The sequence below is a fragment of the Hemiscyllium ocellatum genome, chromosome 1 (assembly GCF_020745735.1).
Source record: "Hemiscyllium ocellatum isolate sHemOce1 chromosome 1, sHemOce1.pat.X.cur, whole genome shotgun sequence".
Classification (NCBI taxonomy): Eukaryota; Metazoa; Chordata; class Chondrichthyes; order Orectolobiformes; family Hemiscylliidae; genus Hemiscyllium; species Hemiscyllium ocellatum.
This window is the reverse complement of record NC_083401.1, coordinates 30,715,791-30,741,114: the sequence shown is the minus strand read 5'-3', so window position 1 is coordinate 30,741,114 and position 25,324 is coordinate 30,715,791. Positions and strand designations below refer to the sequence as shown.

General features: G+C 41.9%; 1 protein-coding gene across 1 annotated transcript in view; it reads right to left on the bottom strand.

Annotated features, from left to right (window-relative positions):
• Positions 1-25,324, bottom strand: part of LOC132826492 (charged multivesicular body protein 3) — a 181,076-nt gene that overhangs the window by 68,265 nt on the left and 87,487 nt on the right. The gene's annotated exons all lie outside the window — the stretch shown is intronic.

Genomic DNA, 25,324 nt, shown 5'->3' with positions numbered 1-25,324 from the left:
GTGAATCTATAAAGAGGTAACTATGAGGATGCGAAATACAAATTGGCAAGTACGTAGCACCCCGATTTACGAACTTAATCCGTTCTGGGACCCGGTTCGCGAACTGAAATCAATTTTCCCATTGCTCAGATATTTCCGAATCTTTTTTTTTGTCTCTTGGAGGTTGGTGATGCCAAAAGAAAACGATCCACAGAAATTTGTTTTTTTTCTTTGTTGCAGAATTTTCCGAAAATGGGACATCACATTGTCATTTAAAATGTTCACTGCTCTGTTGGTCACAGTTTTGTTAGGGTGATGCCTCTCAACAAAAGCCTGCACTTCACTCCATTTGCTACAAATGTCTTTGATTTGAACACTTGATATATCTTCCTTCTCTTCTTCCTCCTCTCCAGAATGGTCCTGCTGCATAACCTTCACCTGCTCCTGTTGCAATTCAACAAGATCTTCTGTGCTGAATTCTTGTCAGTGGTCCTTCACTAGTTCCACTACATCACCCTCGTCGACCTCCAAGCCCATATTTTGGCCCAGGGTCACAATCTCGTTCACTACATTTACTAATATCTCCTCCTCAAAACCCTCGAAGTCTCTCTCAGGTACACAAGCTGGCCAAAGTTTCCGCCAGGCCGACTGCAACGTATGGAAAGAGACCACGTTCCATGCCTTATCAATAAGGCTTATGCAGTGGAGGATATTGAAGTGGTCCAATTTGACGAAGGGTCGAATCTGTGTCATTGGTGACCTGGAAACACCTGGCAAACAGAGCCTTCGTATATAATTTTTTGAAATTTGAAATGACATTCTGGTCCATGGATTAGATGAGAGGAGTGGTGTTGGGAGGAAGGAACTTTGCTTTTATGCATGTCCAAGTCTTCTTCCAAATTTGGAGGATGGGCAGGAGCATTGTCCATTACTAGAAGGCACTTAAGTGGCAAATTATTTTTTTCAAGATATTCCTTGACAGCTGGTGCAAAAACTTCCGTCAACCATTCCATAAAAATCACTCGTGTGAGCCAAGCCTTGCTATTCGCCCTCCACATTACCAGGAGTTTAGCCTTCAACACATTATTGCATTTAAAAACACGAGGATTTTCAGAGAGGTAGACTAATAGAGGCTTAATCTTGCATTCGCGCACTTTAAAACCATTAATCAGTCCTTTCTTGGTTGATGGCCCGGTAGTGCCTTCTCCTCTTGGGTTATGTAGGTCCTTTTGGGCATTTTTTTCCAGAAAAGTCCAGTTTCATCACAGTTAAAAACTTGATGTGAGACATAATCTTCATCTTCGACAAACTTATTGAATTCCTTCATAAAGTCCTCCACTGCCTTTTGTCTGAACTAGCCGTTTCTCCATGCCTTTTTACACTATGGATTCTAGTTCGTCAATGAAATTTATCAAACCAGCCTCTGCTGGCTTTAAGTTCTTCAACGCTAGCAGTACTTGTACTCGGCAGTTTCACCAACAAATCACCGTGTATGTGTAGAGCCTTCTCACAGATTATAGTCTCGTTAACACTATCTCCAGCAAGCTGTTTTTGATTTATCCAAACTAATAATAATTTTTCAACCTTGTCTAACAATTTAGGCCTTTGCTTTGTTAAAATAGTCACTCCTTTCGCCACGTCAGCTGCCTTTAGTGCCTCTTTGTGCTTTAGGATAGTACAGATAGTCGATTTTGCCATGTCGTACTGCATAGCGAGATCAGATATGCGAGCACTATTCTCGTGTTAGCTATTATTTCCTTCTTCGTTTCCACAGTAATACGTTTAGGCTTCTTAACACCACTATCTCTACCATTCTTCACTTTCTTGGTAGCCATAATGAAGGCTAATTTAATGCAAAAAACAAATAAAAAGCGCAAGAACGCTGGATGTTCACAGCGCATGCGCCAAAGACGAACTGAATGAGATCACGCGTGGCCCGAGGGTTTTTGCATTCAAAGCACGCGTAGCAAAGCAGAACAATTACAATGAAACCACGGGCTTTTTGCGTTTGTACCTTCGTTCGTACCTTGAATTTTGTACATACGTTGAAGCAAAACTTTGCGTACAATCCGGTTCGTAAACTGATTTGTTCGTGAACGGGGTCGTTCGTATGTCGAGGCACTACTGTATAGATCATGGATAGGAAAGAACAAGTAGGATAAGGCAGTGGGGGGTAGGGGGGTGGTGCTTTCAAGTTGGTGACCAGTGGGATGAGTGGTAGGACCACTACTGTTTACACTTATGATTTGGAAGAAACAAGGTTTGCAGGTGACATAAAATAGGTGGTAAGGCAAGTTGTGAGAGGGATACAAATAGTTTACAAAGAGCTTTTGGTAGGTTTTTTTTAAGATATTTTTATTAGAAATTTAACATTTTTACAAGTTTACAAAAATAAACAAAACTCTCAAATACAAACATTGATGTACAATTAAATCAAATATACAATAGTCAAAATTTAACAAAGGAAAAAAAAATTACCAAAATAAAAAAAAAACTCAACTTTCTACTAATCTAACCTATAACTAACCAGAGTGCATATTTAAGTCTCTTACATGCTCGGAATGTAATAACATCAAATGTAATAAAACCCGTATTCGTGCGGAATTCCTCTCCTAAGGGGCCCCGGAGCAGCCAGGTTTGTGATCTTCATTAAATAAAAGCCCTTGTTAGGATGGCCGAAATATCTGCATTTATGTAATTCAAGAAGGGCTGCCATATTTTATAAAATAATTCAGTCTTTCGGTGCACCATATTTGTAAGGAAGTCAAGGGGAATACATTCCATAATTAATCTGTGCCAATTTGAAAGTCCAGGGGGGCCCTCAGCCACCCAGTTCACCAAAATATTTTTCCTTGCACAGAAAGAGAGAATAGAAAATAGTCTCTTCCCGTGCATATCCAGGGAGGAAAAGTTCGAAAAGTCCAAAAGGAGAGATACAGGGTCCACTCTAATTTCCGTTCCTAAAATTTCTGTCAGGGTACTTGCTACTTTAATCCAATATCTACGGATCTTATGACAAGTCCATAGGCAATGTACAAGAGTGCCCACCTCTATTTTGCATTTGGGACACTTTGGAGATGCTCCTGCCTTAAATTTTGCCAATCGAGCCAGTGCTATATGGGCCCTATGAAGTATCTTCAGCTGGATAGCCTGGGTTCTGTTACAGATAGTAATTCTTCTAGCATTTTCCCAAATATCATTCCACATTTCTATAGAGATTTCTAGTCCCAAATCTTGATCCCACGTTTTAAGCAGATTGTCCATATCTCCCGATACTCCATGATAAATGATAAATAGTACTGATGGAGGATACCCCCACTGGTCGTAGGACATTACAGCTTTTGATAGGTTAACTAGTTGGATAAAAAGTTGACAAATGAAGACCAATATAGGAAAATGGAAAGTTGTTAATTTTGGAAGGGAGAACAAAATTAAGTGTTATTTAAATTGAAAACAAACTGCAGAAAGCTGTCACACAAAAGGATTTGGGGGATATTTATGTAAGAAACATGAAAAAAACAAGGTGCAGCAGGTAATCAGGAAGGCTAATAGAATGTTTGCTCTTATTTCAAGGAGTTTAGAGTAAGTATAATAGTAGTTGCAGTCTTGCTGCAACTGTGCAAAGTGTTAGTGAGACCCCATCTGGAGTACTGTGAGCAGTTTTGTTTTTCTGATTTAAATAAAGATTTCATTTCATTGGAGTAGTTCAGAGAAGATCCCTGATAGGGAGAGATTGCCTTATGAGCAAAGGCTAAACAGATTGGGACTCTACTCACTCAGGTTTAGAAGAATGAGAAAATGAGGGGTGATTTTATTGAAATATATAGGATTCGTAAGAGGCTTGACAGGGTAAATGCTGAGAGGATGTTTCCCCTTATGGGAGTGTCTAGGACCAAAGGGCAAAGTATCAAAACAAAGCGGCACCAATTTCACACTGAGATTAGGAGGAATTTCTTCTCTCGGATTGTTGTGAGCATCTGGAATTCCTTATCTCAGAGAAGTGTGGGGGCAGATTCCTTGTGTACATTTAAGGTTGAAATAGATTCTTGATCAGTAGGGGAATCAAGGAGAAAGGGCAGGAAAGTGGATGTGAGGAATGTTGGATGAGCCATGATCCTATTGAATGGAGGAGCAGGCCTGAGGGGCTGAATGGCCTACTTCTGATCCTATTTCTTATGGTCTTTTACTTGTACGTGAATTAAAACAATCCTTCATTACTGCTCTTTGGGAAAAAAAAATGAGTAAAGGTAGCCCAACCATGATGAACAAAAAAATTTAGGGATAATATTAGATTCAACGAGAAAACACGTGAAATTGCCAGAACAAGCTATAGAGGATTTGGGAGTATTTTAGAATTCAGAAAAGGTTTGACCAATCAGGGAAAATAGAGTATAAGAGTAAAATTGCAGGGAACATGGAAACATTTGGAAAGCATTAACAGGATCAGGCAAAGCCAGCATGGGTGTATGAAATGCTGGAGCTTTTTGAGGATGGAACACGTAGAACAGATTAAGAAGAGTGAGTGAAAGTAGTGTATTTGGATTTTCAGGCTTTTGATAAGGTCCCTCCCTCATTTTTGAAGCCAAAGTTAAAGCACTTGGGTAGGAGGATATTAGCATGGATTGAGAATTGGCTGATAGACATGAAACAGTGTAGAAGTAAATTGATCTTTTTCTGAGTGCCAGGTAGGGGTAGGACTTCAGGTCCACACCTGAAATACTGCACACAGTTTTGGTCTCCCTACCTAAGACAGGATATTCTTACTTTGCAGGGAGTGCAATTAGGCTGATATCGGGGATGATAGGACTGACTTATGAGGAGAGATTGGTTCAACTGGGCCTATATTCACTAGAGTTTAAAGGTATAAGAAGGCATCCAATTGAAATGTGTAAAATTCTAACAGAGCTGGGTAAACTGGATGTGAGAAAAATTTATTTTATAGTTGGGGAGTCTCGAATCATAGACACAGTGTCAGGATATGGGTCAGACCATTTCGGACTGAGATGAGGAAGGTTTCTTCACTCAAAGAGTCGTGAACCTATGAAATTCTTGACCTCAGAAGCTGTGGAGGTCAAATCACTGAATATATTCAAGGAAAAGATATATATTTAAAAAGAAAAAGAGAGTTATCAAAGTGCTTTGGAAAATAACTATTTGGATTTCTTTTGACAGGGGTCAGTGTTGGACCCAAATCAGTTCACAATATTCCAAATGTGGTCTGATCAAAGCCTTTCCAGCCTCAGGATTACATTTCTGCACTTGTATTCCAGCCCTCTTGAAATGAATGCTGACATTGCATTTGCCTTTCACACTGCCAACTGAACCTGCATGTTAACCTTAAGAGAATCCTGAAATAGGACTCCTCAGTCCTTTTGTGCTTCAGATTTCTGAAGCCTTTCCCCATTTAGAAAATAGTCTACACCCCTATATTTCCTCTCAAAGTGCATAACTTCACACTTTGCAACACTGTATACCTTCTGCCATTTCTCTGCCCATTCTCATCGCCTATCTAAGTCCTTCTGCATTGTCCCTGCTTCTGCAACACTACCTGTCCTCCCTATCTTTGTGCCATCTGCAAATTTAGCTCCTTCGCCCATAACGTGCAGAGTTGTGGTCCCAAAAATGACCCCTGTGGAACTCCACTAGTCACTGGCTGCCATCCTGAAAAATACCCTTTTACCCACACTCTCTGCTTTTTGCCATTCAGTCAATCCTTTATCCATGCCAGTACTTCGCTCCTAACTCCTCAGGCTCTTGTCTTATTTAGCAGCCTTCTGTGTGGCACCTTGTCAAAGGAAATCCAAACAGATCACATCCACTGGCTTTCCATTATCTACATTGCTTGTTACCTAACAGGTTAGTCAGAAATAGGTATAGACCATTCTGCTATCAAGCTTGTTCAACCATTCAATGAGATCATGGCTGATCTGTGGCCTAACTACACATACCTGCCTTTGGTCCATATCCTTTAAGACTGTTGCTCAACAAAAAAAATCTATTTCAGATTTAAAATCAACAACTGATCCAATGTCCGCTGCCATTTGGGGAAGTAGTGGCAGATGAATTGAGTCGATATTTTGTGTCAGTTTTCACTCCAGTTGATACATTAGCTATAAATCAGGAATTGAAATGGAAGGAGGAGCTGATGAAAATTACAATTAATAGGGATGTAGTACTGAGTAAATTGTTGAAACTGTGAGTTGACATGTTCCCATCCTTGAGTCTTAAAAGAAGTAGCCAGTGAATTAGTTGATACATTGGTTTCAATTTCCCAAATCTTCAGGGAAGGTTCCTTTAGATTGGAAAATAGTTAATGTAACTCCTTTATTTAGAAAGGGAATAGGGCAGTGAAATAACTCCACAGCAGCCACTATCCCGTCACCAAGTCGTCCTTTATTTACAAGTAGAGGGTCCTTGACATTGATACAGCTCCCTCAGAGCCAGCTGTCTCACTGAACAGTGTGTCTGACACTCCTGTTTATATCTGTCAGCCAGGTCTCCCTAATTGTGCTCATTGACATCACCAATCAGGGAACTTCTATTCTATGATGTCCGCAAGGGCTGACCTCGATATAATCACTACATTCTTCCCCCTCTGAGTCTGAGGACATAGGCCAGTTTTTTTTTCTGTAGCTCCTCCTGGGGCATTTTAGCACTGGGTCAGGTTCTTCCGATTCTGCCTAATACGGGCAGCATGTAATGCACAGTAGCTTGCCTCTTGCGCCTGGAGGGTCTTGGAAAAATGTCTTTCTCCTCTCCAAGTGGTAAAGGCATCAAGATGGTGACATCTACTATGTCCATCTCAGATTATGGTGGAACTTCCTGATTCCAAATATGACTGCCTGACCTTCCTTCTCTATCTCGGCATATTTACAGTGTGCATTTGCCAATGTGCTGGATGCATGCGCTATTGGGCATTCCTCGTCATTGGGCCATCTATGAGCTAATACAACCCAATGCCATAGGGGGAGGCATTGATGTTAATACCAGATCTCGCTTGGGATCATCGTGTGCCAACACCTGAAAGGATGATAGCTGTTTCTTCACTTCCCTGAAGGCTATGGCTTGGCTATGTGACCATTGCCAAGGCTGACCCTTTTTTAGGAGTAGATATAAAGGTGCCAGGATGGAGGTCAGATAATATGTATGAACTTTCTGCAATAGTTCACCAGCCCAAGGAAAGACCTAACCTCCAGTACTGGTGTGGGAGTTGGGGAATCTTTGATCGTCCTCACTTCATCTTCCACAAGTGTAACATGGTCTTGTCAACTCTTGCCCAAGTAGGTCACTCTTGATGCCTGGAACGGACATCTTTCCCTTCTAATGCATACGCCTGCCTGTGAGAAACATCTAAGAACTACATCCAACTTCTCTAAGTGCTCATTATTGCTCTTCCCCTGTTATCAGTACGTCATCTAGATATATGGCAACTTGAGATTGACCTTGTAAAATACTTTCCATCATCTGCTGAAAATTTGCACAGGCTGGCAATACCCCATATGACAGTCTCATATACTGGGGAAACCTCATCTAACCACAATTGCAAGAATGCATAGTTCATGTCCAGCTTCTTGAAGGAGAGCCTCCCTGCCAGCTTTGTGTATAAGTCCTCTACGTGAGGGATTGGGTATTTAGTTAGCTGCGAAAAGCTGTTTAGCAATTGTTTAAAATCCCCACAAAAGGAAAACCAACCCATCGGGCTTCACAACTATTACAACCAGTGCTGCCCATTTCACAAACTGTACTGATTTGATGATTCCTTCGCTATTCAGCCTTCTGATTTCTGCCTCTACTTTTGCCCAGAAGGCACTGGGCAGGCCTTACAGAATCGTGGAATTTCTTTCTGGTCAATATGCAATGTGGCCTTGCTTCCTTTGATTGTCCCTAGGTCGTCCTGAAATTCTCTGGGTATTTGATTAATGTTCACTCAGGCAGCCATTTTCTAATCAAAAGTTGTTGAGCCAATCTAAGTGAATCTTTCTCAATCAATTTCATCCCATCAAGCTTGGTCCTGAGCCTTTCACTATAGTTGTGGTAACTGTACTAGTTGCTTCTCATAAGAGACTGGAACCGAAGTTTTACTTTTAATCTGTAAAAGTTCTCTGATATAGGTTCTCAGTCTAACCGAAGTCTTGCACAAATTTAAGGGTTGGAGTCCAGAGCAAATGTTTTAAAGGCTATTTCTGTGGTCATTGAGATGGCCATGCTGGTGTCACCCTCCATTAGAACCAGATGACCATTTGACCAGTAGTTTATTTTGATTCGTTCCGATTTAGATGTTGAGAAATTTAACTGTTCCAAACCAGGTGGAGGCGGACTTTCCAAGGTGTGCACTCTCCTGAATACCGGCCAATGAGTTCTCTGAGTCAATTTAGTGGGACTCTTTTGCTGTCTCAAGTCCACATACTGGCAGCAACTACAAGGCCTAGATCCTGAAGAAAATGTTAACAGTTTGGTTGAGGCTTAGCTTTGTTTTGGGGCTTTGTTATGGACTGACCTCGAGTCCCTCTGTTCAGGATATGTCCTAAGTGAGGCTGTGCAACTGCCTTCACTCAAGTGGTGCTTCCAGTACATTCGGACTGGCGAGAGTTTACACTTCCATCGGACTACCCTGCAACTCATATGCTCCATTTGCCACATTTTCTAGCGATAAAGCCAGTTGTAGTGCCTCTTTGAAGTCCAGCTGGGCTTCAGCATGTAGGCACTTTTTCATGGTTGCATCATTAATCCCACTACCAAATGATCTCTCATCATCTCACTAAGGTTTAAACCAAAGTTACATGCCCTTGCTAGTTGTCTTAACCTAGTTAAAATCCTGATACGGATTCCCTTGGTTCTCAAATTGCCAAGTAAAACTGATGGCAAATGAGAATTAGGGAGGCTTGGTAATAATTTTCCTTAACTAAATCTGTCAACTCTTGAAAGGTGTTAGTAGCTGGTGCTTCAGGGAAAGTTAGGCTCCTAATTACAAAAAAAGCTGTGGGTCCACAAACTATCAGGAGAATTACTCATTGATTTTCATCTGCCTCATTGTCATTTGGCTGGAAAAACATAATGCATTCTTTCCATACACTGGTCCAGTCTTCAAGGGCAGGGTCTAATGGCAGGAGTCTCACAAGATGGTGGCAGAGTAAAACACTTCAGCTGGAGCTCATCTGCTCTGCCCATTCTTCTTCTTTCTCTTCTCTTTTTCCTCTTGGTGTTTTTTTTTCTTATTCTCTCCCAGCCTCCAATGACTCCCAGCTTTAGCTGACTCTCGACTTCCGGTCAACTCACGGACTATGACAATTCCTGGTCTCAATGCAGACACCAAAGAGGGGTCCTCTCGCCTGGCGTGGCGACCTATCAGCCTGACATCTTGATCTTCCAATGTGGCATAACGGCCTCCTGGTGTCGCATGGCAGTCTGCCTGCTTGGTGTCCTCTTGGCCTAGCGTGGCAGTCTCTCAGCCTGGCATGGCCTCAGCATGGTGACCTCGTCTTGAGGTGATACCAAAGCAATCTCCCAGCCTCACGATCCTCAAGTTGAAGGCCCGCCACTGTCTGGAGCCAAGGCCCGGTGTGGACTGGAGGCTAGGTGCTAGTGTGCTTAGTGTTAGAAGACCGTTGATCTGGATTTTTCTGAAATACTGGACATTTTACTTTCCTATTTTCTCAGATCTTGTAACTAAAGAGCTATACCTAGGTACCTTTGTACCTAAGCTGGCACTCTCAGTGGTGACGTACACATTTTTCACTGTACTGAGTATGGGAGGTCATGTTGTGGCTATACAGAATATTGGTTAGACCACTCCTGGAGTATTGTGTGCAATTCTGGTCTCCCTCCTATTGAAAAGATGTTGTGAAACTTGAAAGGGTTCAGAAAAAATTTATAAGGATATTGCTAGGGTTGGAGGATTTGGGCTATAGGGAGAGGCTGAATAGGCTGACGCTGATTTCCCTGGAGCATTGGAGGCTGAGGGGTGACCTTATAGAGGTTTATAAATTCATGAGGGGCATGGATAGGGTAAATAAACAAGGTCTTTCTCTTGGGGTGCGGGAGTCCAAAACTAGAGGGCATAGGTTTAGGATGAGAGGGGAAAGATTAAGAGGGACCTAAGGGGCAACTTTTTCATGAAGAGGGTGGTGCGTGTGTGGAATGAGCCGCCAGAGGAAGTGGTGGAGGCTGGTACAATTACAACAATTAAAAGGCATCTGGATGGGTAGATGGATAGGAAGGATTCAGAGGGATATGGGCCAAGTGCTGGCAAATAAGACTAGATTAGGTTAGAATATTTGGTCAGCATGAAGAAGTTGGACCAAAGGTCTGTTTCCGTGCTATACATCTCTGTGACCCTATGACTCTCTGACTTATTCGAGTATGTGACAATAAAGCTAATTCAATTCAGTTCAATTCAATTCAAAAAGTCAAGCTTCTCAATAGTGACATTATGCCAAATGTTTACCCCAATTCAAAGACAACTATTGCAAGTGAATTTCTTCAGGAGAGAGCTTTTTTCTCATTGTCACTGAAATAACTCCACAGATGCTGGTATTCCATCTCCAAGTTACCATTTATTTACACCGCAAGAGTCCTTGACACTTATCCACCTTCCTCAGAGCCAGCTCTCAAAGTAAACAGAACCTCTGACAGTCTTGTTTACATCTGTCAGTCAGGTTAACAGCTCCAATCAGGAAATTCATATTTTATGAGGTCCACAAGGGCTGAACCAGTTACAATCACTACAGCAGACTGCTAGCTTAATATCTGTCACAGGGAAAATGGTAGAAGTTATTGCTAATGTTATTACAGGACCCTTGGGTAACTTCAAGGTAATCAGGTACAGCCAACATGGTTTTGTCAAAGGGAAATCATATTTAACTAGTTCATTGGAGTTCAATGAAGAAGTAACTGGGGTGGCATGGTGACTCAATGGTTAGCACTGCTGCCTCACAGCACGAGGGACCCAGGTTCAATTCCTGCCTCGAGCGACTGTCTGTGTGGAGTTTGCACATTCTCACTGCGTCTACGTGGGTTTCTCCCACAATCCAAAGATGTGCAGGTCAGGTGAATTGGCCATGATAAATTGCCCATAGGATTAGGTGCATTAGTCAGGGGGTAGGGAAATGGGTCTGGGTGGGTTACTTTTCGGAGGACCGGTGCGGACTTGTTGGGCTGAAGGGCGTGTTTCCACACTGTAGATAATCTAATCTAAAAGGGAAACCAGTGGATATACAGTATTGTATTTGAGTTCCTGAAGGCATTTGATAAGTTGCTACATTCAAAGTTATTTCAGAAAATAAAAGCTCATGACATAGGAGCTAATATTTAACACTGATAGAAGATTGGCTTGCTAACAGGAAACAGAAAGGAGGAATAAATGGATCTTTCTCAGGTTGGCAGGATGTCACAGGTGATCGGTACAGGGACCTCAACACTTAACAATTTATAAACATGATTGGATGAAGGGATTGAAAGTGTTGTAACTAAATTTGCTATTGACACAAAGGGAGGAAAGTGATTGTGAAGAGGACATAAGGACCTAGAAATGGATAGAGATCAGTTAAGTGGGCAATGATCTGGCAAATGGAATACAATGTGAGAAAGTGTGAAATTTTCCACTTTGGGAGAAAGAATAAAGAAAAAGCATATTATCTAAATGGCAATAGGTTGTGGAGCTGAGATACAGAAAGATCTGGGTGTCCTCTTGCATGAGTCACAGATGTAGGTACAACAAGAAATCAAGAAAGCTCATAGAATGTTATGATTTATTACGAGGTGCAATGAATGCAAGGATAATAAGGTCATTCTTCAATTATAGAGTGCATTGGTGAGAACATATCTGGAGTGCTGTTACAGTTTTGGTCACTGTACTTATGGAAGGATGGTTATGCATTTGAAGCAGTTCATAGGTTTACTGGACCTATACTTGGGAATGAATGCATTGCCTTATGAGGAAAGGCTAGGCAGTCTCAGCCTGTATCAACTTAGAAACTGACCTAATTGAATCATATAGGGTCATGAGAGGATTTTACTGCGTGGATGTTGAAAAGATTTTTGCTTGAATTGAATTAGGTTTATTGTCACACATACTCACAAGAGTGCAATGAAAAGTTCACAATTTGCCATTTATGGTGCCATCTTGGGTATAAAGCTACCTAGGTACAGAATCTTAGGTACAAAGCAGAAGAAAATAAGGAAAACAAAGTTGAAGAAGTTAAATATTGCTGTCCTTCTTCCTAAAATGTAGAAAAACAAAGAAACACTGTCAATATTTCACCACTACAGTCCATAAGCACCTGGCCATGCTTGGCTCGCACTCCTCAGAAGGCTCGACCTCCGTTGTTTCAGGTTTGACCTTACCCTGGCCACCACCCCAAGCAGCCTGTTTTCACCCCCTTGCAGCCTATTCCTGCTACAGCCCCGGGCTGCCTTCTCCCTCTCTCATCACCAGCCGCCCCAGATTGCTTGCTCCTGCTTCTGCCACTGGCCCCAGAATCTAGTTCTAGGAGTCATAGTTTAAAAATAAGGGGACGTCCTTTTAACAGAGATGAGGTTTTTTTTTTCTCTCTCAGAGAGTTGTGAATTTTTGGAATTCCCTTCCTCAAAAGGCAGTGGATGCAGAATTTTTAAATATTTTTTAAGGCAGAGTTAGATAGATTCTAGATAATGAAGAGAATGAAAGATTATTGGTGATATTCAGGAATAGAATTGACATTAAAGTTAGGTCAGCAATGATCATATTGAATGGTGGAGCAGGTTCAAAGAAACAAATGATCTACACCTGCTTCTGGTGTTGATGCTTGTATTCCTTTTCCTCTTGTGTGGTTGTCTAATTTCCTTTTGAAAGCACCTAAGTTATTTAACTCGACCATGTCTTATGGTGGTGAATTTTATATACAAACATTATAAGAAAATAATGTACGCTCTTTCTGTCTGCAAAGAACAGGGCTCTATATATATTTGGCTTCCTGTTCATACAAGTGCACCTCACCGTAAGGTTGACCGTCAGTCTCACTCTTCTAATCTCTAATGAATATTGGTCCAATCTATTCAACCTTTTCTCATTAGATACCCTCTTCACTCCAAGAACCAGTCAATTGAATCTTCTCTTAACTGCAGCTACAAGACTTGTTGAAATGTGGGGCCAGCTGTGACTAAAATAGAATGTAAGGAACATTAGCATTCCTAACAATTAACTATTACCCACAGCTAATGATGACTTTGCTTCATATATCCATTACATTCTAATCAAGGTGCCTTAACTTAGTATCTCATACTTTCAATACTTTCTGCTTTGCCCATGTATAGAAAAATAGAAAAGCAAAACATTATTTAAATGAAGAGACATTACAGAATGCTGAGCCACAGAGGGATCTGGGTGTTCTAGTCCACAAATCACAAAATGTTAGTATGGAAGAATAGTAAGTACTGTATTTAAACAGGCAAATGGAATGCTATGTTATCGTTGCAACAGAAATATTACTGCAGCTGTAACAACATTTTTAGTCTTATTTAAGGAGAGATGGACTTGAAGCAGTTCAACCAAGGTTCACTAGATTAATTCCTGAGATGGGTCTAGATTAGAGTGGCGCTGGAAAAGCAAAGCAGCTCATAAGTTAAATATATAAAAAGAGAGAAAGGCCAAAGTGAAATTATACCCTTTAGAGAACATAGATAGGGAAATAATAATGAGGAACCAGGAAATGGCAGTGGTGTTAAACAAACACTTTCCAACTATCATCACGGTAGAGTTCACTAACAGCATCTCAAAAATGCTAAATAATCAAGAGACAAAAGAGGGGAAGGAAATAAATAAAATAGCTGTCACTACAGAAAAAAAGTACTTGGGAAACTATTGGGGCTGAAGACCAATAAGTCACCTGGATCTGATGGGTTGCATCCGAGGATTTTAAAGCAAGTAGCTGTACAAAAAGTGGTTGCACTGATAGTAATCTTCCAAGAATCCCTAGATTCTCCTAATGTAGTAACCTCATTCAAAAAAGAAACAAAAAGTGGGAAGGCAATAGCCTAGTGGTATTGTCATTGGACAGTTAATTCAGAAACGATGGCAATGTTCTGGAGACCCAGGTTTGAATCTTGCTATGGCAGGAAACAAATCTGGAATTAAGAGTTGAACAATGACCATGACTCCATTGCTAATTGTCAGGAAAAAAAAACTATCTGGTTCAATTGTGCCCTTCAACATGGCTTTGTGCATGGGAAATCATGTCTCACAAACTTAATTGAGTTTTTTTGAACAAGTAACAAAAAGGATTGATGATGGCAAACAGTGAACATGATCTATATGGACTTCAATAAGGCATCCGACAAGGTTCCCGATGGGAGACTGGTTAGCAAGGTTAGATCTCATGGAATACAGGGTGAACTAGCCATTTGGATACAGAACTGGCTCAAAGGTAGAAGATAGAGGGTGGTGGTGGAGTTTTTCAGACTGGAGCCCTGTAGCCAGTGGAGTGCCACAAGAATTGGTGCTGGGTCCACTGCTTTTCATCATTTATATAAATGATTTGGATGTGGACACAAGAGGTACAGTTAGTAAGTTTGCAGATGACACCAAAATTGGAGGTATAGTGGACAGTGAAGAAGGTTCTCAGATTACAACAGGATCTTGACCAGGTGTGCCAATGGGCTGAGAAGTGGCAGATGGTGTTTAATTTACATAAATGTGAGGTGCTTCATTTTGGGAAAGCAGGACTTAGCAGGACTTAAAGTCCTAGGGAGTGTTGCTGAACAAAGAGACTTTGGAGTGCAGGTTCATAGCTCCTTGAAAGTGGAGTCACAAGTAGGCAGGATAGTGAAGAAGGAATTTGGTATGCTTTCCTTTATTGGTCATAGTCTTGAGCATAGGAGTTGGAAGGTCATGTTGCAGCTGTACAGGATATTGGTTAGGCCACTGTTGGAATATTGCATGCAATTCTGGCCTCCTTACTATCAGGAAGGTGTTGTGAAACTTGAAAGGGTTTAGAAAAAATTTACAAGGATATTGCTAGGGTTTGAGGATTTGAGCTGTAGGGAGAGGTTGAACAGGCTAGGGCTGTTTTCCCTGGAGCGTTGGAGGCTGAGGGGTGACCTTATAGAGATTTACAAAATCATGAGGGGCATGGATAGGATAAATAGACAAAGTCTTTTCCATGGACTGGGGGAGTCCAGAACTAGAGGGCATAGGTTTAGGGTGAGAGGGGAAAGATATAAAAGAGACCTAAGGGGCAACCTTTTCACACAGAGAGTGGTATGTGTATGGAATGAGCTGCCATAGGAAGCGGTAGATGCTGGTACAATTGGAACATTTAAAAGGCATCTGGATGGGTATATGAATAGGAAGGGTTTGGTGGAAAATGGGCCAGATGCTGGCAGGTGGGACTAGATTGGGTTGGGATATCTGGTTGGCATGGATGAGTTGAACCGAAGGGTCTGTTTCCATGCTTGCATCTCTATGACTCGATAACTCCCCTCCCTACTTCACCAAGAACATGTAAATCCTGGGCCTCCTCCACAGCAAAATTCTAGCCACCCGTTGCCTGGTGGGGGAACACCTAATCTTCTGCTTTGGGACCCTCTAATCAGTATCGGTGCTGATTTCACCAGTTTCCTGATCTCCCCAACCCCACCTTATCCCAACTCTAACCCTCCAACTTGACACCGCCCTCTTGAATTGTCCTGTCTGTCCATCTTCCTTCCCACCTATCTGCTCCACCCTCCACTCTGACCTATCACCATTACTCCCCATCTCCATCTACCTACTGCATTCCCAGCTACCTTGCCCCCAGCCTCACTCCCTCCCATTTATCTCTCAGCCCCCTTGGGTCTCCCCCACATTCCTGATGAAGAGCATATGCTCGAAACATCGACTCTCCTGCTTCTCAGTCAGCTGGTAATAGGAAAGGCAATTGACTGTTGGCCTTTATTTCAAAGGGATTGGAAAATAAAAATAATGAGTCCTGCTCAAACTAAACAAGGCTGTAGCCAGACCACATTTGGGAGTATTGTGAATAGTTTTAATCCCCTTATCTAAGGAAAACTACACTACATTGGAGGCAGTCCAGAGAAGGTTCAATAGATTGATTCTGAGTAGGGAGGGATTTTTCTTATGAGGAAAGCTTGTGTCGGTTGGACTTGTCATTTTGGAGTTTAGAAGAATGAGGAGACATTATTGAAACATTTGAGATTCTTCGAGGTCTTGTTAAGATAAATGCTAAGAGGTTGTTTCCCTTGGAGGACAGTTTAGCACACAAGGGCACAATCTCAAAATAAGGGGTGACCATTTAAGATGGATGAAGAAGATATTTGTTCTCAAGGTGGTGAATCTGTGGAATTCTTTATCCAGATATTGATTTTGTGTGTGTGTGTGTGTGTGTGTGTGTGTCGGGGGGGGGGAGGGATGTTTGTGATTACAGTGAAGTAATATGGGCAGTTGACAATTTGTAGCAATTTACTGATAGTTTATTGAGTTTGTTAAGAAGTAGCAATTTAGATCTCAAATGTCAGTTAGTAAATAAAGATAGTATACAACCATGACAATCAGGGATTGTTTACTGATACCAGACACAGCTTGTTAATGCAGCAAGTGTTGGTCTTATTAAAACAGTGAAGGCACCATCCTGTTCAATTGTCATGGTGTTAGGAAACTTTTCCTGCATCTTCCTCTTCTCCTTCTGGTTTATCTTCCACCTGAGAAGACAGCTCTCTTAAGGACCTTCTGATGAAGACTATTGTCGATCAGGACTACCTGATGAGGACTGTGCACTTGTCTATACACATTATTTTTAAGAGGGCTCTGATGATGTTGTGGTGGTGTCTCTAACTCTTAGCCAAGAGGCCCAGATTCAAGTCCCACCTGCTCCAGAGGTGTATAATAACCTCCCTGAGCAGGACGATTAGAAAATATCGATCTTATTTCTAAGGCCTGGTAAATTATACAGTGTTAATTAATTGCTGAATCCTTTTGACCAATGAACTGTTACTCATGAAGCCAGATGACTGTTGCCTTTTGCCCACCTCTATTTGAAAGTTAGTTTTCATTCATCCTGAGAACAAAACCTCATTTTTGAAAACACAGCATAGCACCTGATAAATCATTTATTTACGCTAGTAGAAGGTTAGTTACGACTAAAACACAGTTAAATGATCTTTATGCTCTACAGGGAATAATAAATATGGAACACTAAAAGCATAGCAGCGCTTCACAGGAGGCTCCAAAGCACGAAAGTTGTCACCTATACAGGTGACGAAACATCTGCAAATCAACTTCCCAGCTCAGCGAACATACCCACAACCATTGCAGAATTTCCAGTCTCTGACCTCCTTCTGTATCCATGGTACTTACATGGTTGGTCCAATTCACTTCCACGTCTTTGGTAACTCAAGGACGTTGATAATAGAAGAATCAGTGATGGTAATACAATTAACATAAGGGGAAATGGTTTGATTCTCTCTCGTTTGATATAGTAATCGTCTGGCTTTCGCATTTGGCACAAGTTTTACTTGTTATTTATTAGCTCAAGCTCGAGTATTGTCCAAGTCTTGCTGCATCTGCTGCAAATGGATACTGACTGCTTATCTATGAAGCCACTTTCCCTTTTATGTCATTGATTGCCACTTTCACAAGACAGGATTTCTTATAGAAAAAACAATGGATTTCTAACGACCTAATAAGATTTTTATGTATAGCAGGCATCATATGAAATTATCAAAAGTATGCAATGTTAATCTTTTTTCATTCACTCACAAAACGTAGGTATCACTGGCATGGTCTGCATTTACTAACATTTTTAGGTGGCCTTAAGAAGTTGTAATGAGCTGCCTTCTTGAACTGCTGCAGCTCTTTTGGTGCAGGCATACCTATAATGCCATTAGGAAGGGAGTTTCAGGATACCTTGGCTTGGCACTTTTGGAATATTGCGTGCAATTCTTGTCTTCTTCCTGAAAGGGTTCAGAAAAGATTTACAAGGATGTTGCCAGGGTTGAAGGATTTGAGCTATAGGGAGAGGTTGAACAGGCTAGGGCTGTTTTCCTTGTAGTGTCAAAAGCGAGGGGTGACCTTATAGAGATTTATAAAATCACGAGAGGCATAGATAGGGTAAATAGACATGGGGTGGGGAGACCAGAACTGGAGGGCATAGATTTAGAATGAGGGGGGAAAGATAGAGCAGCAATTACTGTTTTATATGCTGTTGCATTGCTTGGAACTTTGGGGAAAAAAAGTCAAAAACAGCAGTTTTAAAAGGGAGAAGAACAAACAAAGGAAGCACATTGCAGGAGAGAGAGAGCGAGAGAGAGAGAGAGAGAACCTGCACAGTTACTGCCTTTGCTGTTTGAATTCATGTATCGCTGGACATCGGAGTGCGTCTGGGAAAATTAACAAACAGTGAAATTCACAACTGATCTTGGAGGAATTGTTGGGTGAAATTCACAGCACAGAAGCAGATAAGTTAATCGTTGTTTTAAGCGTGGCCTACAGAGAATCTTCAGTAGTGAATAGAGTGGGTTCTTCCTTGATTGTATGTTTTTGGAGATATGTCTCTTGATTTTTTTATTTATTAATAGATATTTTTATTGGGAATTTAACATTTTGACAAATTTACAAAAATAAGCAGAATTTTCAAGCACAAACATTAATATAAAAATAGATCTTAAATATATAATCATCAAAATTCAACTAATCCACAATCATCCAGAGTGTATAGTTGAGTCGCTTACATCCTTCAAATAAGAGAAAATGTTCTCTAATACACTCATAACAGTATGATAAAAAGGAAGCTATTTCCAAACAATAAGAACAAACAAAAAAAAAATTAAACATGTTTGAATGGAGATCTTCCCCTTGTTCTCAGGGGGCCTTACTACCTTTCCAACGTTCCACCATATCCTCTCCCAAACAGTGTACCACCCTCGACCCGGGCGCTCCTTAATAGGATTTAGATATAATACCGAGCTAGAGTTAACAGTGAGCGCCGCACCCCCACCCCTCCCCACCCATACCTGAGTATATCTAATAGCATCAATGCCACGTACAAACATACATAACTATAAAATTACAACTCCAACAGATTACAGTTAAGTATAATAACATAGCAAGGAAGACAACCCTGCTCCCAGAGGCAAAAGTAAAGTAGAATAAAGTATCCATTTCTCCCCACGGAGTGTGGGAGAGGCAAGCCAACATAAATTGTCTCTTACGATTTATTTAACCGAGTCTAAAAGTTTCTTAGCCTCTTCCGATGATCTAAAATTATACTCGGATCCTTCGTGGCTAAAGCATAACGTCGCTGGGTAGCGTAAGGTGTATTGAATATCTAAGTCCCTTAAACATTTCTTCACCTCATCAAACGCCTTCCTTCTTCGTGCCAAAGCCGGGGAGAAGTCCTGAAATAACATAATCTTGGATCCTTCATGAATCATAGCTTTAGGATCCTTTCCAAGCTTTCTGGAGGCATCCAGGAGTATCTGCCTCTTCCTATAACTCTGCAGCCGGAACAGGACCGGGCGTGGGCGCTGGTTTGGGCCAGATCCGCGTACTGCGACCCGGTAGGCCCACTCCACCCTTACCCGATCAGTTTCAGCCCCCAGGTTTAAAAGCTGGGGCAGCCATCGCTCCAGAAATACTACTAACTGTTCTTTCCCTTCTTGCTCTTGAAGGCCCAGCAACCGAATATTTTTTCTCCGATTTCTGTTGTCAATATCATCGATGTAAATTTCAAAGGCCCTGATTCTCTGCTCCAGAGCTCGCACCTGTTCTGCAGCTGTTTGAGCTGCAGCCTCGGAGGTCGTGGCCTTTAGTTCCGCCCCCTCCACTCGGCCCTGCAGCTCCTCCATGGTTTGATTCTGTTTCTGCAGCTTTTCTTCGAATGCATTCCATCTCTGTCGGGATTCTGCGATGAAATTGACGAGTGTCGATTCCAGTCTTGCAATCATCTCTACAAGGCCTGTTTTTACATCAGCTGCAGCCGGAGGAGAGGAGGGTGGGGGAGGGGTCTTTGTTTTCTGAGAGCTGCGGGGTCCCTTTGATTTACTCATTATCCACTCAGTATTAGACTATTTAAATATAATATTCAGCAGCTAATTAAGATTAAAGAAATTTTTTGGGTGGTTTGGCAAGTGTGGTGGGGGCAGGAAACCCACTTTACCCAGGTTTTGGGAAGGGCTCTGTAGACTCAGACTTGCTGAGTCGCCGCCATCTTGGATCCCCCATGTCTCTTGATTAAACTTAAAATATAAGCCATAAATATTAATTTAACCTGGGGCAGTGTTTGTAGAGGAATAAGACAGTGTTCTTTTCTGGGTCGGTAGATTGTGAAGGAAAAAAAGGACCTTTAATAGAGTGATATGTACTTCTTGTCAGATGTGGGAGTTTAAAGAGAGTTTAAGGGTTACTGTAGATTATATCTGCCTTAACTGCTGTTGGTTGTGAATCTTGTCAGATCGAATGGATTGGTTGGAGAGACAGTTAGAAGCAATGAGGAATTTGCAACAGCAACACTATGTGATGGATGGCAGTTATATGAAAGGGGAAAAGTCTCAGATACAGTCACAAAGATAGGGTAACTCCAGGAAAGGTAAGAGAGGTAGGCACATAGTGCAGGAGTCTTTTTTCAAACAGGTATGCTGTTTTGGAAAATGTAGGGGGTGATGGATTCTTAGGGGAACGTAGCACGAACAGCCAAGTTTCTGGTATTGAGACTGGCTCTAATGCAACGAGGAATACATCAGGTTCCAAGAGATCAATTGTGTTAGGGGATTCTCTAGTCCAAGGTACAGACAGACATTTCTGTGGCCAGCAGCGAAAAAGCAGGATGGTGTGTTCCTTCCCTGGTGCCAGGATCAAGGATGTCTCAGAGAGGGTGCAGAATGTTCTCACGGGGGAGAGGGGCCCGCAAGATGTCATTGTCAATCAACGACATAGGAAGGGAAAAGGTTGAGATTCTGAAGGGAGATTGCAGAGAGTTAGGCAGAAATTTAAAAAGGTCTTTGAGAGTAGTAATATCTGGTGCTACGAGCTAGTGAGGGCAGGGAGAGGAGGATAAAGCAGATGAATGCACGGCTGAGGAGCTGGTGTATGGGAGAAGGAGTCACATTTTTGGATCATTGGAATCTCTTTTGGGGTAGAGGTGACCTGTACAAGAAGGATGGATTGCACCTAAATTGGAAGGGGACTAATATACTGGCAAGGAAATTTGCTAGAACTGCTCAGGAGGATTTAAACTTGTAAGGTGGTGGTGGTGGTGTGTGGTATCCAGGGAGATAATGAGGAAAGAGATCGATCTGAGACTGGTACAGTTGAAAACAGAAGTGAGTCAAACAGGACAGGCAGGGACAAGATAGGACTAATAAATTAAACTGCATTTATTTCAATGCAAGGGGCCTAACAGGGAAGGCAGATGAACTCAGGACATGGTTAGGAACATGGGACTGGGATATCATAGCAATTACAGAAACATGGCTCAGGGATGGCCAGCCCTAACCTGCAATCTTCTTCCTGACCTCTCTGCCCTCACCCCACCCCGGCCTAGCACCCTCACCTTGACCTCCTTCCACCTATCACATCTCCATCGCCCCTCCCCCAAGTCCCTCCTCCCTATCTTTTATCTTAGCCTGCCTGGCACACTGTCCTCATTCCTGATGAAGGGCTCTGGCCCGAAACGTCGAATTTCCTGTTCCTTGGATGCTGCCTGACCTGCTGTGCTTTAACCAGCAGCACATTTTCAGCTCAGGGATGGACAGGACTGGCAGCTTAATGTTCCAGGATACAAATGCTACAGGAAGGATAGAAAGGGAGGCAAGAGAGGAAGGGGAGTGGCATTTTTGATCAGGGATAGCATTACTGCTGTGCTGAGGGAGGATACTCCTGGAAATACATCCAGGGAAGTTATTTGGGTGGAACTGAGAAATAAGAAAGGGATGATAATCTCATTGGGATTGTATTATAGACCCCCTAATAGTCAGAGAGAAATTGAGAAGCAAACTTGTAAGGAGATCTCAGCTATCTGTAAGAATAATAGGGTGGTTACGGTAGGGGATTTTAACTTTCCAAACATAGACTGCCATAGTATTAATAAATTCCTCTTCATCTAGATCCTTAAGTGTGTACAAGAATATTTTCTGATTCAGTATGTGGATATACCTATTAGAGAAGGTACAAAACTTGACCTACTCTTGGGAAATATGGCAGGGCAGGTGACTGAGGTGTCAGTGGGGGAGCACTTTGGGGCCAGCGACCATAATTCTATTCATTTTAAAATAGTGATGGAAAAGGATAGACCAGATCTAAAAGTTGAAGATCTAAATTGGAGAAAGGCCAATTTTGACGATATTAGGCAAGAACTTTTGAAAATTAATTGGGGCAAATGTTCGCAGGTAAAGGGACGGCTGGAAAATGGGAAGCCTTCAGAAATGAGATAACAAGAATCCAGAGAAAGTATATTCCTGTTAGGGTGAAAGGAAAGGCTGGTAGATAGAGGGAATGCTTAATGACTAAAGAAATTGAAGGTTTGGTTAAGAAAAGGAAGGAAGTATATGTCAGTTATAGACAGGATAGATCGAGTGAATCCTTAGAAGAGTATAAAGGAAGTAGGAGTATACTTAAGAGGGAAATCAGGAGGGCAAAAAGGGGACATGAGATAGCTTTGGCAAATAGAATTAAGGAGAATCCAAAAGGTTTTTTCAAATATATTAAGGACAAAATGGTAACTAGGGAGGGAATAGGGCCCCTCAAAGATTAGTAAGGCGGCCTTTATGTGGAGCAGTAGAAAATGGGGGAGATACTAAATGAGTATTTTGCATCTATATTTACTGTGGAAAAGGGCATGGAGGATAGAGACTGTAGGGAAATAGATGGTGACATCTTGCAAAATGTCTATATTACAGAGAAGGAAGTGCTGGATGTCTTGAAACAGGTAAAGGTGGATAAATCCCCACGACCTGATCAGGTGTACCCGAGAAATATGGGAAGCTGGAGAAGTGATTGCTGGGCCTCTTGCTGAGATATTTGTATCATCAATAGTCACAGGTGAGGTGCCGGAAAACTGGAGGTTGGCTAATGTGGTGCCACTGTTTAAGAAGGGTGGTAAGGACAAGCCAGGGAATTATAGACCAGTGAGCCTAACGTTAGTGGTGGGCAGGTTGTTGGAGGGAATCCTGAGGGACAGGATGTACATGTATTTGGAAAGGCAAGAATTGATTAGGGATAGTAAACATGTCTTTGTGCGTGGGAAATCATGTCTCACAAACTTGATTGAGCTTTTTGAGGAAGTAACAAAGAGGATTGATGAGGGCGGAGCAGTAGATGTAATCTATATGGATCTCAGTAAGATGTTCGACAAGGTTCCCATAGGAGCCTGATTAGCAAGGTTAGATCTCACAGAATACAGGGAGAACTAGCCATTTGGATACAGAACTGGCTCAAAGGTAGAAGACAGAGAGTGGTGGTGGAGGGTTGTTTTTCAGACTGGAGGCCTGTGACCAGTGGAGTGCCACAAGGATCGGTGCTGGGTCTTCTACTTTTTGTTATTTACATAAATGATTTGGATGCGAGCGTAAGAGATACAGTTAGTAAGTTTGCAGATGACACCAAAATTGGGAGGTGCAGTAGACATTGGTTCGGCCACTGTTGGAATATTGCGTGCAATTCTGGTCTCCTTCCTATCGGAAAGATGTTGTGAAATTTGAAAAGGTTCAGAAAAGATTTAGAAGGAAGTTGCCAGCGTTGGAGGATTTGAGCTGTAGAGAGAGGCTGAACAGGCTTGGGCTGTTTTTCCTGGAGCGTCAGAGGCTGAGGGGTGACATTATAGAGGTTTACAAAATTATGAGGGGCATGGATAGGGTAAATAGGCAAAGTCTTTTCCGTGGGGTAGGGCACTCCAGAACTAGAGGGCATAGGTTTAGGGTGAGAAGGAAAAGATATAAAAGGGACCTACGGAGCAACCTTTTCACACAAAGGGTAGTACGTGTATGGCATGAGTTGCCAGAGGAAGTGGTGGATGCTGGTACAATTGCAACATTTAAAAGAGATTTGGATGGGTATGTGAATAGAAAGGGTTTGGAGGAATACGGGCCGAGTGCTGGCAGGTGGGACTAGATTGGGTTTGGATATCTGGTCGGCCTGGATGGGTTGGACCGAAGGGTCTGTTTCCATGCTGTACATCTCTATGACAATGATATAAAAGAGACCTAAGGGGAACCTTTTTTTACGCAGAGAGTGGTAAGTGTATGAAATGGGCCACCAGAGGAAGTGGAGGAGGGTGGTACAATTGCAACATTTAATTGGATAATTGGGTATATGAATAGGAAGTGTTTGGAGGGATATGGGCTGGGTGCTGGCAGGTGGGACTAGATTGGGTTGGGATATCTGGTTGGCATGGATGAGCTGGACTTAAAGGTCTGTTTCATGCTGTACATCTCTGTGACTCTGTACCAACCCAGCAATGCTTAAGGAATGCCAATACATTTCTAAGTACGAATGCTGACTGACTTGTGGATAATTTGCAGGTAGTGGAGTTCCCACATTTCTGATGTCCTTGTCCTTTTGATGGTAGTAGTTGTGCATTTGAAAGGTTTTGTTTGGAGCCTTGGTGATTTCTGATGCATCTTGTAGATGGTGCGCACTGTTGCTACTGAGCATTGGTGAAGGAAGGACTAAATTACCATGATTGCGGTGCCAAGCAAGTCGTTTACTTTGATCTGGATGGTGTCAAGCTTCTTGATTGTTCTTAAAGCAGCACTCTTTCAATCAAGTGGGGATTATTCCATCACATTCCTGACGTGTGTCTTGTAGTTGGAGGACAGGCTTTGGGGAGTCAGGAGATGAGTTATTCCCTGCAAGATTGCTCGCCTCCGACCTGTTCTTGTAGCCACAGTACTTACATGGTTAGGCCAGTTTTTAGTTAATGGTAACCCCAAGTATTGATTGTGGAGGATTCAGTGATGATGATGCCACTGAATGTCATGGGTTGATTGTTAATTTTTTTCTTGTTGGAAATGGTACTTGTGTGAAGCAAATTTTATTTGTCAGCCCAAGTCTGGATATTGTCCAAGTCTTGTTGCAATTAAGCATGGCCTGCTTCATGATATGAAGAAATGTGAATAGTTCTAATCTGGGCAGTACATTAATCCCGCATTGGATTACATTAATGTGGGAATCTCATTTATTGGTTAATTTTCCAAATTTGGAAAATTAGTTGGGTTTATTTTGCAGCTGTAACATTTTACATCTTAAAACGTACATATTTTAGTCAATTTAACTCTTTCTGTCCTAAGTAGAAAGAATGGTAATGGCAAAAAGGTGGCAATAAGATGCTTGCTACATTTTTATGCTGCAAACATGAAGAAGATTCTTAGATGGCCAGCCAGT